General features: G+C 42.0%; 1 long non-coding RNA gene across 1 annotated transcript in view; it reads right to left on the minus strand.

Moving 5' to 3' along the window:
• LOC102161391 (uncharacterized) overlaps positions 1 to 10674 on the minus strand; it is a 150699-nt gene extending 140025 nt beyond the window's left edge. The window contains exon 1 of the long non-coding RNA XR_014815786.1: positions 10431 to 10674. This is a non-coding gene — a long non-coding RNA (uncharacterized LOC102161391). The remainder of the gene's footprint in view (positions 1 to 10430) is intronic.
• Positions 10675 to 14629: the final 3955 nt, after the last annotated feature.

Here is a 14629-nt window from a genome sequence, read left to right on the forward strand (position 1 = left end):
ATGGACTTGGAGCTGACCAAACAGAAGGAGCTGATAACACACATCTGCAGGTTCTAAAGGCGTGAGCGAGGGAACCAGTGAACCTTAGAACTGTAGCCTACATGGTATGAAGTGGAAGGCTGTGTAAGAATTTGACTCACTCAGGTATCAACTGTCTAAGATATTTCGGTCAAACAATTTTCTAAACAAAGTTGGTCTGAATGACGGGTCCTCAATTTTGGACAGTCTTCTGAAACTGAGTCACAAGACTTTGATGAGAGGTGTGAGAAAGAGAACCCAGGGGACCTATGATTCAGAAGCCTTTAGTGTAAAGTAGAAAATAAAAATCCAGCTATCTCCTATAAACAGGCACTCTGCCAGAGTCCTAATTCTAAGACCCTACTGGCGTAGGTGATATCACACCTACTGTATAGACTACAGAATGGGTTGATTAATTGGGAAAAGGCCATTCCACTAATAAAGAAGTGATGAAGCAGGAATTATCCCAGACTGTGTCTGATGGCTCCCATTACTCATGCACCACAAAGCAGATCAATGGGAAGAGTTGCAACTTCTCATTTTCTTCTCTGTCAAGGCTAGACATGAAGGAAATTGAAGAAGATGCCTAGAGAAGGCAGGTTAGTTCATTCAGTGTTGGTAAATACGTGCTTGACCCTATGGGAAATGATATACTACAAAATTTCCCAGGTAGTTTTTAGGGGAACTTAGAAAGAGGTTGCCTGACTGCAGGCCCCCAACCGTGTGTAGGTAGCAACGGTTTCGCTATTAACTATGGGATAAAAGTTAGCATCCAAACTCTACATCCTAAAATTCAGGACCCTCATCAGTGTGCCTCTAATCTAGCAATTTAAATAGTTCTTATTGTGAACTATATCAAATATATAGAAAAGTATGTAAAACTTATCTATATGTTTTAAAACATGACAGTTTATTAGTAGCTACTATATTCTAGGCACAGTGATAGGGGCTTTCTATTATCTTCACAAAAACTTCAGGTGTCCTTATTTTATGAAAAAAAAAAAAAGCAGAATGCAAAGGTGAGTGGCTATGGGAGTTTAAGTAACTTCCTCAAAGTCATATAGGCACAAGCTATTGGAGAGAAGGATAGGGATTTCAGTCTGACTAGAACTGTGTACTCTGTTTGGCAAAGCATGTCCTCCAAAAGCAACTTAGGTACATCATAACTTTTTCCTACCCCATCACCAGCCTCATCAGCCTCAGCCTTGGCTGCAGACACTATTCATGACAGTTATCCTAATATTGGGTGAGGAAAAATGGTCAGGGGAAAGAAATGGTCAGAAAGCCAAGATTTATGAATACGAGTGGTTACCATCTTGCCATTGTTTATTTGCTTTAGGGCAAAACAAACAAAAACAAAAAACAAATACAAAAAACACCTTCATAGTTGGGAACCAAATAAACTGCCAAATATTTCATGGGACTAAAAAAATTATGTGTTGTTTATCTAAAATTCAAATCTGTGTGCCCTGTGCATTTGCTAAATCTGACAGTCATAGTCCCTGAAGTCAAAGGCTTCTCAGGGACTTGCATTCTTGAAGTAAAAAATAAATGAAAATAAAGCAAACACAGAACCAGAAGCAAAAGGGTCCATGGACCCCTAAATATAGAGAGCATTAACTCTCCCTCAGGCTCTGCTCCTGGGGCATCACAATTGAAGGCAGGTGCTTTAGGAAAGAGATCTGTGTGAATCGGAAGCGGAGCTTAAGCAATATGCTGAATCTCACTGAACCCAGTTTTTTTATTTGTAAAAGTCAAACATCAGACAGGATAACCCCTGAGGTCTTTCCAGTTCTAAAAATATTCTTCTATTCACACAGGAAGTGAAAGGAAGTCAAAATTTGGTAAAAATAGATTGAGTGCCTAGTATTGCACACGATACTTTAATATCTTATTTAATTCTCAAATAATTTAGAGAAGCAAATTCTATTAGCCTGGTAATTAGTACCTGGAGGCTTTTCAGTGGCAACCCTCACTTTCCCCTACTCCGACCTTGGAGGAAAACTAAATACTTACATGCCAACTAGAAATGGGTTAAGTTGTACAACACATGAAACAGAAATGGAAGAGTTCCCTGAAGATTTGGTGGGTGATGGGTCCCAGTGTCAGCCAGATCTTTCAGTTCTTACTGTGAAATTTCAATTGGGCACCGGCTACCACCTTTCTCTTTGGTTCCCAGGTTCCTTTCCTCCAGACCATTTCCTGCCATATTGTCCCCAGTCTTCTTCTGCAGTATGATTAGACTCAGAAATAAAGTAGAATTCAGGCTATTTTCAAAGTGTGGTGAGGCTGTTTAAAGTCGCCAAGCATCACCAAGAACTATCTTTAAAGCACTGAACATCTGATGGCTTCTGGCTGTCTTTCAAGAGAAACTCTTTAACTTCCACTGATAAGTAGTTAGTTAAGGGGGAAAAAACCCCAAATGTGACCAAATAGAAAATGCACATGAAAACTTTGTATTCTGCAATATCCTTCTGTGTTGTGCTTCAATCCTAGTAGTGTTAAAGACGCTAACTTTAGGAGCATGAAGTCATATAGTAGGTGGAAACCTTTCAGACCTGGCTCCTTTCAGTGGGCACATTGCTCTTGAGGTTTATCAACACCCTTATATCAGTAGTTTGCTACTTTTTCTTACTGAGTAGTATTTTAATTGTAAGGATGTACCACAATCTGTTCATCCATTCACCAGCTGTTGAACATTTAGGTTGTTTCCCGCTTTGGGTGGCTATAAATTTAAATCTTTTGCCTATTTAATAAAATTTGGGTAGTTTGCTTTCTTATGAGTTTTGAGATTTCTTTTACTTACTTTCACTGATAAGGGATTTACAAATATTTTTTCATCTTGAAAAAATATGGCTTGCTTTTAATCTTCTTAACATCATCTTTCAAATAACAGGCATTTTTAATTTAATGAAGTCCATTTTTTTTTCTTTCATGGTTCATGATTTCTATGTCCTAAGAAATCTTTGCCTAACCCATCAATACAGATTTTCCATTTTTTTTATTTTTTCTAGAAGTTTTACAGTTCTAGCACTTATGCTTTGTTCTGTGAGCCATATTGAGTAAATTTTTACATATGGAGGCAAAGGCTAAGGTTCATACTTTTTACAGAAGGATATCCGTGTTTCCAGAACCATTTATTGAAAAGCCTATTTTCCCCCATTGAATAACCTTGGCTTCTTTGTCAAAAATTAATCGGATATATATGTGTGGATCTATTTTTGACTCTCTTCTACATTTATTCTCATGCAAATACCACATTGCCTTAATTACTGTAGCTTTATTCTAAGTCTTAAGATCAGATGGTAGAAGACTTCTAACTTTCACTGCATGCTTTATAGAGTGTTCGAATCTGGAAATACTGGCGGGAGGGGGGGAATACTACTCTCACTTAAGTACTCTGAACACTGGTACATATTTTGGAAGATCCCTTTGCTTCCTGAAATAATTTACATTAGTTGCTACTAAACCTTAAGTATCCTAAGGGTTCATTATAAATTCTTGCTTTCATGTTCTCTTGCGAAGGAACCCCTTGAAGGGATCACTTCAAGTCCATGATAAGTGCAACTTGTCACAAAGGTCACTAATACCAGGTCTCCAGCACCATGGGAGGTGGGGGAGGGCACCGGACTACTGAATAGCTCTACTTTTCAGACTGTCAAGTTATCTTGCTCTCTCCTGGTTTCCTGATGCTTGGGAGCCTGGTTCTTCACCTCAGCAGCTTTGAAAACAGGTTCTGCAGGTTGACTTGAAATGGCAAAGAGCTAGATTTTAAGTCTTGGGGATTCCAGGAAAAGTAGAATCTTTCCTCAATGCAGTTCATGGAAATGAGGAATGAAAACATTAGTCATGCGAACTATTCTGTCACAAGTCAAGGGGATTTCTGTGGCAGATAGAGCCCTATCCTTGTTTTTTGAATGCAGAGGCTCTCTTTGGTGACAGAAATATTCATTTGCTATTTTCACAGTGGAAGAAGTGTGAATTACATCACACTCACCATTCTATAATTCTTTTCCTATCTTTTCCTATCTGTAATCTTCTCTCCCCAAACTAGTGCTGGACAAAATTTAGTAAGTATGAGTTTATCTGTGAGAGACAAGTGTCTCTGCATAATAGCAGCTCATTTGTTTAGCAATATGATTTGAGATGTAACAAAGTTATCATCTTAAAAATGAAAACTTTTTTTCTAAAATGAACTGTACATTCCTTATCTTCAAAGCAGAATATCCCGAACAAGTTCATTCTCACCTGGTAAATTCAGGGACTATCGAGGATGTGGTGCTGTTTGTCCCCAAATGAAAACGATTCTAAGTTATTGCACTTTTTCCTTCCTGTGTTCACTTAATAGCTTCCCTCCCCTCCTGTTGGAATGCCTTTTATTTTGTAATGAGCTTACATTAGAAATGATAATTGAGCTTCCTGGAATTGTGAGAAAACTGAGAGCACATGGGGTCCCAAGGCTTTTCCTGGGGGCGTGGGGAGAGGGAGGGGGCCTAGGGTGGCATTTATTTGCTAAAAATGTGAAAGGTAAGTACATGGGAATATAAAATTTTCCAAAAGAGCTTTTCTATGTACCCAGGTCTGGCATAAACTAAGCCCTCAATAAATGTTGAATCAATCAAAAGGACATACAGACTTTGCATCTATTGAAGGTGATGGCCATAGCAACTCTGACAAGTTTATCATTCATGCTGCACGTGGCAACTGGGTTGTGTCCACTGGAAGAGATGGTGATTCTGATAGCATTGTTGGGGCTACTGGCCACACCAGCTTTGGGGACTACTAGGCAACCAGCTTTGGGTAGAAGGGTTGTGCCTGCCCTACTCAAAACCCCTTTCTAGGGACTAGAGGTACCTTCAGTCTAACTTTCCTCAAAAAATAAAAAAACATATTTACCACTTTCTAGTTAATAAAATGCTATCTGGGACACTGATATCATCAATATATTCATGCTGCTTTTGGGTTGTAGAGGAGTGTGTTCTTTAACTGCTATGCTTTTGAGAGTCAAGTACAAAGCAGAAGTTAAGGTTTAAACGTATTAACTGTATTCCCCTCTTGGAATCAATCAGTAGAAGTTAATCTGAGAACATGGAGAAAGGGATATGGGACTCAACACCTCACAAATTTCACTTGATATAAATGAAAATTTCAGTCTGATAAGATTAGGCTTTCTCTACCATGAAGTAATATATTTGATTTGACAATCTTGCTTTAAAAGTTGTCTTGATTTTTAAATCTGTTTTTAATGGTGTTTGGCATTTATATCCACGAAGGATCAGGTTTTTTGTTTGTTTGTTTGTTTGTTTGTTTGTTTTGTCTTTTTAGGGCCACACATGAGGCATATGGAGGTTCCCAGGCTAAGGGTCAAATTGGAGCTGTAGCTGCCAGCCTATGCCACAGTCACAGCAATGCAGGATCTGAGCTGCATCTGTGACCCACACCACAGCTCATGGCAACGCCGTATCCTTAACACACTGAGTGAGGCCAGGGATCCAACCTGCGTCCTCATGGATACTAGTCAGATTCATTTCCACTGAGCCAGGACAGGAACTCCAAGGATCAGCTATTTCTAATGGTATCTGTAATATTTCCCTTTTAATGCTTATTAGATTAGGTTTGCATTCATATCCTCTTCTAAGTAATGCTAATGTATCTTGATGCTTTGAATGACCAGTTCAGATCTCCAAATTCTTAAAGGTGACTTTAACTTTGAATGTCCTTACTTTACCCATTGACAGCAAGTCAGTCATATCAGTAGCAAGGGAACTCTTAGATCATACTGTAATCCCTAATGTAGGGATAATGGGCAGGGAGAACATGAAAGAATCCAGAATCTCATGAAAGACTCCAATGCAAAAACCTCTGACAAATCTCTTGGTGGACCCAGGAAAACTGGTATAGTATTTAAAAGCCCAACTCTGTAGGCACTTCTAAATGAGATAATCCTGGATTATGATATTTGCTGGGGCTCAAATTCAAGATTATGTGCCCACCCTGTCAGCTGGAAAGACATGTGAAGAGTTAAGCTTATGATACGGAAATGCAAACACAATGTGAATCTTTGTAACAGATTCTCACTGCAGAGATATAACCCTTCACTGGTCTGGGCGTTGCACAACAGACCCAAACTCTATTCATACAGCATTGATTTTGTAGGAAAAAGTACTGTCACGGGTGCTGGGATGGATGGGAAGCTAGGGAAGCTTAAACTTCAGTGCCCTTCACTTACACAGACCCTTTTAATAAGTCTTCATGTATAAAACTGTATTGGCTATTTTTCAAAATTCTCTTAAAGAAGTCCCCAATATTATGTAAGTATCTGGCTCACAACACCTGGCTTTCCCCACCTGTTACTGTTTGGGTTTCTACCTGGGGATGATGTGATAGAAAATGCCGATCTGTCACCAATGATTCTTTCCATGGCGCACATGTATAAACATTTTTTCATGCTTATTCAACTTGGTTTAATTTCCTTTCTTTTCTCTTCTTTTTTTTTTTTTTTTTTAGCTATTTATTTATTTTTGCTTTCTAGGGTCACACCCACAGCATATGGAAATTCTCAGGCTAGAGGCCAAATCATCGGAGCTGCAGCTGCTGGCCACCACCACAGCCACATGGATCTGAGCTGTGTCTTCAACCACAGCTCACGGCAACATCAGATCCTTAACCCACTGAGTGAGGCCAGGGACTGAACCAGCATCCTCATGGATACTGGTCAGGTTCATTTCTGCTGAGCCACAACGGGAACTTCCTGATTTGATTTCTAATTCTACTATGTTGCTCCACAGCTTGCATGAATCTGTCCTAAAAGCATTTTCTAAGTCTGAATTTCCCTTTGTTAGGTTGGTCTATCTGCCTTTTATGTTTCAGGATAAGCCACGGATCCCTCCTCCAGTCTTGCCTCAGCACCTGTTCAGGCATTCTGCACACACCTGGGCAAGTGCAGGTGGGCAAGAGTCAGCCTTGCTTGGGGTTTGGTGGGTGGGCTGCTAAACACGGGAGACTCGTGTGTGTATCTGCAAATGTCCTTGGAGCTGTATGTACCTGTTGTATAGGATTTGCAACTATTTTTCTCTCCAGTTAACTGTCTCTCCAAATGTCATCAAGTACCTTGTTGGAAACATTGTGTTCAAGTGTCACAGAATCTCTAATAGACAGATTTCTGGGGGTAGACTGGGAAGGCAAAAGCTTGAAAACTGAGGGCACACTGTTTCATTATTATAGAAAGTCAGGATTTGGGCGGGAGGAGTGAAGATGTTCTTTCCTGGACTTGACAACCCAGCTTTCTTGGATAATTTTAAAAAGCTTGGGAGTTACTCTTAGCTGTGCAAATATCTGAAAATTGTATCACCTTGTCTAAATTAAGGGAATTTTAGTACTATTCAGTTGTGTGGACACTGGTAAACTCTGCATATAACTGCAATACCGTGATCCTACCCAGAGCTTACAAAGACACTTTTCTACCAACGTGGTAAAGGCCAGTGTCTGGATGGAGGAAAGGACTGACTTGCTTCTACATTGCTCAGGCTCAGCACTCCTACAGCAGCTTGTCCATGTGCAGCTGAGTGGAACACACTGTGGGAAAACCACCATTCCCATGCTGATTTGCAGAGCCATTAGAGATGGACAGAGTATCTCTCCCTGCTCCGTAGGCTGCACGACTTCCTTCTCACCAAGGCCATCAGGAAGGCCAATCACTTTGAAATATAGCCCTCTGCTTACAAACTATAGGAAGTTTCTTGGACACTCCAAAGAAGCTTCTAGTTAAGAGAGTCTGGCTCTGCTGTCCCTTCTCAGACATAATGTCCTTGGCTTTAGCACATGTTCTGCATGGCAGGAGGACTCTGGGATTTGCTTTTAAAAAGTTTAATGCTTTAAATTGGTAAGGCTGTGATCTATCCACACACCCATTGAACGGCTTATTTTCTTTTTAGGCTCCCATGAAAATGAGATGTCTATTATGACCTAAGGATGAGGCAGTTAAGCAATTATTAAAATAAACAGTTTTATACAGGGAAGAATGATTTTTTTTTTCCCCTCCATGCCCATGTATTTAAAATTCTTTCTGAGCCTCCATGGAACATCCTACAGCTCTTCTCTAAGATTAAGAATTAAGTCCCCTACTCTTCTCATCTGTCCTTTCTTGTTAAAAATGTTTTCAGGCTTTCTTCCTGTCAGTTTTCCTGAGATGATGGCAGAGGTATACAGATAAAGGCTGATTTCAAGACAAGCATGCCAGTGCAAAGAAGTGAATGAAGGAAAAAGAATGGCAGTCTAAAAGAATGCCGAGGTTTAAAGAAATGATGTACCTCCTGTAAAAATTTTAACTGCTCAGAAAGTCTCGGTTTCATGGAATGCCTCCTTGGAATGATTTTTTTCCCCCCAGTGGCTGCAATACATAAAGGCCACTGAAACTTGCTATTACCCTCCCCCTGCTTTTTATAACCCCTGAAGTTCGGGTCAGTTTTCATGCATCTAAGCCCGGGTGGCAACTCTGGTTTAAAGGCCATTTCATGCCTGATAAAATTTCATTAGGCATTTTAACTTTTAATTTCTTTTATTGACTTATCGTGCAGATGGAGAGAAATGTTTAGAAAGGGAAAAAAAATTTAAACAGGGATTTACTGAAGTCATGTTTCAGTAAGGAAGGAAATACCATCGACTTTATTACAGCTGCCTAATGTTTTCCACAAACTGTAGAAATAATGTGTTGTATCTTGGTGACCTACAATAGCAGCTGACTGCACATGATGGAAATGCAATTTGGGTTTGCTAAAAATTAACTATTTAATGCCCTGGTGTCCATGTCGCACTGTATCTTGTGTCTGGTTTGTTCTATATGCTCTTACCAAGATGTGCACAGTCATTTGCTACAGGTTCAAACGTGGGTCTGCAGCTTCCTGAGAAGCGGCCAGGGTGCAATGGGAAGAGGCTACACCACATACTCACCGGCCTGTGTCTGCTGTCCCTACATGGTCCTAAGAGCTGATGGGATATTTCTTCTGCCTCCTTCCTGTGTCCCCTTCACCTGCCCCCTTACTCCCTACCAGGCCAAACGAGCCCAGACACCCCTCCCAACACCCCCTCCTCCCCCCTGCCCCTGTCTCCCTTCACTGGGCCTTATCTGGTATGTTCAGTGATGCGATAAAACAAAAAGGGAAGTTTCTGATTGCAGAACACACCCTTTGGAACGATTCCAGCTAGAGAAGAGTCCCTTAAGGAAAGTGAGAGCAGTGGAGGGAGGCTTAGGTGCCAGGAGCAAGAAAAATGCAAGCTTAGGAGGAAAAAATAATAACTTGCCAGAATGGCAGTGGTGGTTTCGAGAGATCTGATGGGTGGAGGGAGTTCAAAAAGGAACTTGCCTAATGAGGCCTCTCTGAAGATTTACTGCTGTGGCTGCTGCTGAGAAGAGGATCCGGAGAAAAGATGTTCTGCCCTGACTAGCTTCACAGGAAGTCAGGCAGGGCTTGTATTCTCTGGCAGGCAGGGGAGAGACACCGCTCAGCCAGCAGCATCCAGGGCCTTTCAGTGTAATTGTTTTTAAAGAGCCCCCTTCCACACAGCATTCCTGACCCTTATACACAGAGTTCTCAAGGCAGACAACCAAATAGAGAAACCATTCTGGACGCCAAACATCCTAGTTTGTCCCCAGGATGACCACATCAGCGCCCCCGGGGGACTATTTCCTTCCCTAACTGCACCTCTCCTGGAGGACGGGGCTCATCCTGCAGCCATCAGCTTCTGGGCTGAGAAGATGCAAAGACTATCCTCGAAGTTCAGACTGTCGCCTGTCCTTCACCCAGCGGAGTGGAGTGGGGTTTAGCCTCTCCCCAGCACCCCCTGCAGGACCCAAAGCCCCTCTTACATCTGGGGACTGGAAGTGAAACTCTGCAGTGCAAACACCAGCACTGCGGGCGGCCCGCACTCACAGGGATCTCTCTTCGTGCTGATGGAGTTACAAGGACGAAATCACTGGAGGAGAATACCACCCTTTTGGAGAAAGAGCTTCATTTCTCCACGTCTAAGACAGATACTATCACTGTCATTTGACTTATGGGGAAATGGGGCTTAATGAGCAGAGTGATTCGCTGAAGGACACAGAAAGAGCTGGTCTTAGAACACAGCGGGTCCATCTGACCATGGGAGGACCCAAGCACCCCGCTCCCATGGGCTGGCTGAGGTCATCTTGAGAATTCATTCTGGGTAATAAATCAGAAGCCTTCAAGGGGAAAACAGGCAAATGAGGTTCCGGGTGTTTTCTCACAAAAGACAGGAGCAGCCCACAGGGTTCTCACCTTGTAAATCAGAGAAAGTGAGGCAGAACAAGGAAAACGATCCAGAGTTTAGGATTCTGACCCCACCCCATCCAAAGAACAGGTGAAGTGGGCTCCAATAAAGTGAGCTCAACTCACCAGAAAGGCTCAGGTAGCTAGCTCCAAGGAACGGTTGAGCGCAGCAAATCCGGAAGGCAGGGCCAGGTTCTTTGTTCATTTTTCTCAAAGACTGAAACAGAGCAGTGGGAGCAGAAGGGTTCCCTCTCTCCCTCAGAGGTGTATGCTGCTGGCAGGTAGAATGCCGCGTGAGGGGACAGATGCCTGGGCACGAGGGAGGCGGACGCCATGCTGGAGTCTTATCCTCAGCTCTTCAATCAGCTTCAAGGGTCTTAGCCCGCAGGGCGCATGCGTGCACGTGCGCACGTGCGTGTGCACAAATATGCAGAATAGAGTATTTCATAGGCCTGCTTCTACTTTCTTGTATGAGCAGGTATTACAAAGAGCTTCTCTCCAAAGAATCTTAAGTAGAAAAATACCTTCATTAACATTTGTTTTCATGAAAAGACAGGACTGCTAGTTGCCTGCTCAGTCTGTTTTCCCCTGTCTTCCTTCATAACGAAACTGTGATTTGGCGAGGGTGGTGGATGTGGGATTGTAAATGGCCAGCCTAAAGCTTTTATTTCTCAACCTCCCTTGCTGCGAAGTTCTGGCCAGTAGCATGTAAAGTAAATTTACTTGAGGAAACATCTAGGAAAGTTCCTTCAAAGAAAAGCAGACAGATGGCGGCTCTCTTATTGTGAAATGCAAAGCTAGGTGCTGTGGACGTCAATGCAGAAAGTAGTAGGCTGTGTCTCTAAATGGCGACTTGTTGGCTGCGATAAAGGCTCTGGATTTCCTTTCCCAGATTTCTTTTACAAGAAAGAATAAATCCCGAATTTGTTTAAAACCACGGGGACGGGGTTCTGTGTTACTAGCAGGCAAAACCAGGAGTTCCCGTCGTGGTGCAGTGGTTAACGAATCCGACTAGGAACCATGAGGTTGCAGGTTGGATCCCTGCCCTTGCTCAGTGGGTTAAAGATCCTGCATTGCCGTGAGCTGTTGTGTGGGTCGCAGACGGGGCTCGGATCCCGCGTTGCTGTGGCTCTGGTGTAGGCCGGTGGCTACAGCTCCGATTAGACCCCTAGCCTGGGAACCTCCATATGCCGCGGGAGGGGCCCTTAAAAAAAAGGCAAAAAGACAAAAAAAAAAAAAAAAAAAAATCCCTTAAAAAAAAAAAACAGTTCCTAACTGATGCAGAAGGCAAGCTGCTTACTTTTTTCCTGAACATGTGGTAGTCCACATGACACAAAGAAGTGAACACTCCCACTATAAAGTCAATAAAACAAGGGGTAGATTCGAACCCTCTCTTTCTTAGTATCAGTCTTTAGATGTGAATGTCATAACCTTTGTCACAGACCCTTTGGAGAATTGTAGGAAACTAGACAGTCTCCTTGGGGAAATGCATGTACACGCTTCCATAGGAAATCTTCACATACCATCTCACGCATTTTATGGAAATCAGTGAGGTCTGTTCAGAACCCTTAAGAATTTCTGCATTTGGTTACAATTACTTCAAAAGGTAGAAAAGAAGGGACTAGATCTGGCTTGGCTCATGGTCTGTGCATTCAGAGTCTTTTTCTCAAGGAAGTTCAGGACTAGACTGGGTTACCTGGCTAGTCACGTGCCTTTCTAGGAGCCTTCTAAGAAAGTAATCTAAATCTTTTAGACTTGGAGTTGGCTGGTGAGACCATTTAGTGAGGGAGAAACCAGATGCCACTCTGAGGCCTGGCAGAACCAGGGATAGTACAGGCCATCACAGGAGCGTCAAGAGGCTTCTGAGGCTAACTGTAACCCCATGGATAATAAATAAATTAATTCACTTGGCAAACCTGAGCGAAGGATGTTGGGAAGGGCTTTTGTGACTCAATGTGGACCATCTTTGAGAAGTATCCATTCTTGTTCATTGGATTTTAGTAGATTTGGAATAGTTTTACAGGACTGTGTATGTTTGTGTGATAACACTGACAAGACATTCTGAATGTTGGTTGGTTAATGAAAATGTAACAAGATATTTTACTTACAGAGCAGCTGTTCCAATGTTTGGGCATTCCATTTCAAGCTGCTATGAGCTGATCTAGTCCAAAGAGGCTTTACTGAAAGTATATTGTAATAAACAGTGTCCATTGAGTGAATTTGCCTAAATAGTTTTTTATGCTTTATGTCTGTGGGAAAAGACAGATGATATCCAGGAAGCTGTTTTGCTTTGATTTCCCAGCAAAGTCACCATCCTTCTCTAACAGATTCTAATTGTATGATGCCATAGAACAGGCTTAATTCAAGTTGTAAAAATATGTAGGTTCTATCATCTTAATTCCCCTTTGGAAGATATGCATAATTCATTTCCTTAGATCTTTATCGTGCATGCTTTCCTCTTGAACTATTTATGTATCTTTCACTCCTTTTACGAAAACAACAACTATCTTGATTTTATTAATTTCAACCTCAGAGATTACACGAAGAATGTAACAAAGTATTTGCAAAACATTTTCTCATATCTTTATAGCAAACTAGAATACTCTGCAACAGTTGTTTTCTAATTTCAGCATGCAAAAAATACCTGTAGAGTATATTAAAATGCAGGTTCCAGGGCCCCTCAGGGCTCTTCTTCGGGGGGCCCATGGAACATTTGGCAGCTGTTGTGCTTGACGTAGCCAGTTTGAGTTATGGATCCAAAAATCTCGCTTGTTAAAAGGGTAAGATTGTTTCCTTTGATTCTTTCCATTCAAAGACCTTGGAATGCTATGCAAAAATTTTAAAACAATCCGAGTTCCCTTTGTGGCTCAGCGGTAATGAACCTGACTAGTATCCATGAGGATGTGGGTTTGATCCCTGGCTTTGCTGGTTGAGTATCCAGCGTTGCCGTGAGCTGTGGAGTAGGTCAAAGACATGACGTGGATCCAGCGTTTATGTGGCTGTGGCTGTGGCCTAGGCCAGCAGTTACAGCTCTGATTTGAGCCCTAGCTTGGGAACTAGATGATGCTCAATCACTAGGGTGAATTCCAATTCACCCCCTCATTTCTCTGGTGCCTCTTAAAACTGTGTCACTTTAGCATTTGAAAACACCCTTCTCAGACTGTTCAAGTCATGATCAAATTGATGACAATATCAGGAAGAGAAACTTTTAAGCAATCCTCAGATGCTGTTCCATCTGCTTCATGTCATAAACCCACAGATGTTCTTTTCTCTCTTTAAAGGACTTCTAACATTCTTGTTTTACAATGTTAGGAATTATAATATATACAATATGCTTCTCTGAAAGTGTCATTTATGTTTGTAATATATTGTCCTTTAACCTTAAAGCATGTATCATGTAAACTGCAGATGTCTAATTTTTTTTTTTTTTTTGCATTTATGTGCAAGGTCTCAATTACTTGCTGTCTGCTTTCACTAAACCTTAGGGTGCAAAGAGTTTTTCTCTATGTGTTTAACTCCATATGTGAGAAGCAGGGCAAAGCTGGGCAGAAGAATGGGGCTCCTTGAGAGAGCCCTACACTGAGGAAGGGTGGAGTGACCCACAGTAAGAAGTGTTCAGGAAAGAGAAGGGCCAAGTCAGGAGACACCCTGTGCATCCACTGTCAGGGAAAGTGGAGTGTGGAGAGCCAGGAGCGAGAGGAAGAAAGGCCAGGATGATAGGATAGGGCAGGAGCTGATAAGAAAGATAAGAAAGGGAGCTCCTATTGTGTCTCAGAAGGTTAAGAACCCAACTAGTATCCATGATGCGGGTTTGTACCCTGGCCTCACTCAGTGGGTTAAGGACCCAGTGTTGCTGTGGCTGTGGTGTAGGCCAGTAGCTGCAGCTCCCATTCAACCCCTAGCCTGGAAACTTCCATATGCCGTAACTGTGTGCCCTCCACCCCCCCAAAAAAGTGAGAAAGAAGCAAGAGGGTCCAGGCTATTTTTCCATTAGTGGCTCTGCTATTCTCAAAACTCATTTTTTGTAGCATAAAATGCCACATACCGGACAATAAGAGCCTTTGTGGGTCACATTTTAAATAATTATTCAAGGCATCCAGCTCTTTCAACTACCTCCAAACACAGGATCTATAGAAACTTTGGAATCTTACCTTTTTATTTACAGAAGGCCTTGGGCTTTCTAAAGCTAAGTCACATGCAATATCCTCAAGTGATTTTGCTGCAGCTTCTCTGTTGATTTCAGCCTCCTCTGACGTCATTAAAGGGTACCACCATTCCACTGATACCCTTGTCTGGAATGCAGGTCCTCTGATGCCTTTCAAACT

This window comes from Sus scrofa, chromosome 9 (genome assembly GCF_054392235.1).
Source record: "Sus scrofa isolate SSC_HxYL_T2T_F1_AM1 chromosome 9, Sscrofa_HxYL_maternal_Yorkshire_Landrace_v2.0, whole genome shotgun sequence".
NCBI lineage: Eukaryota > Metazoa > Chordata > Mammalia > Artiodactyla > Suidae > Sus > Sus scrofa.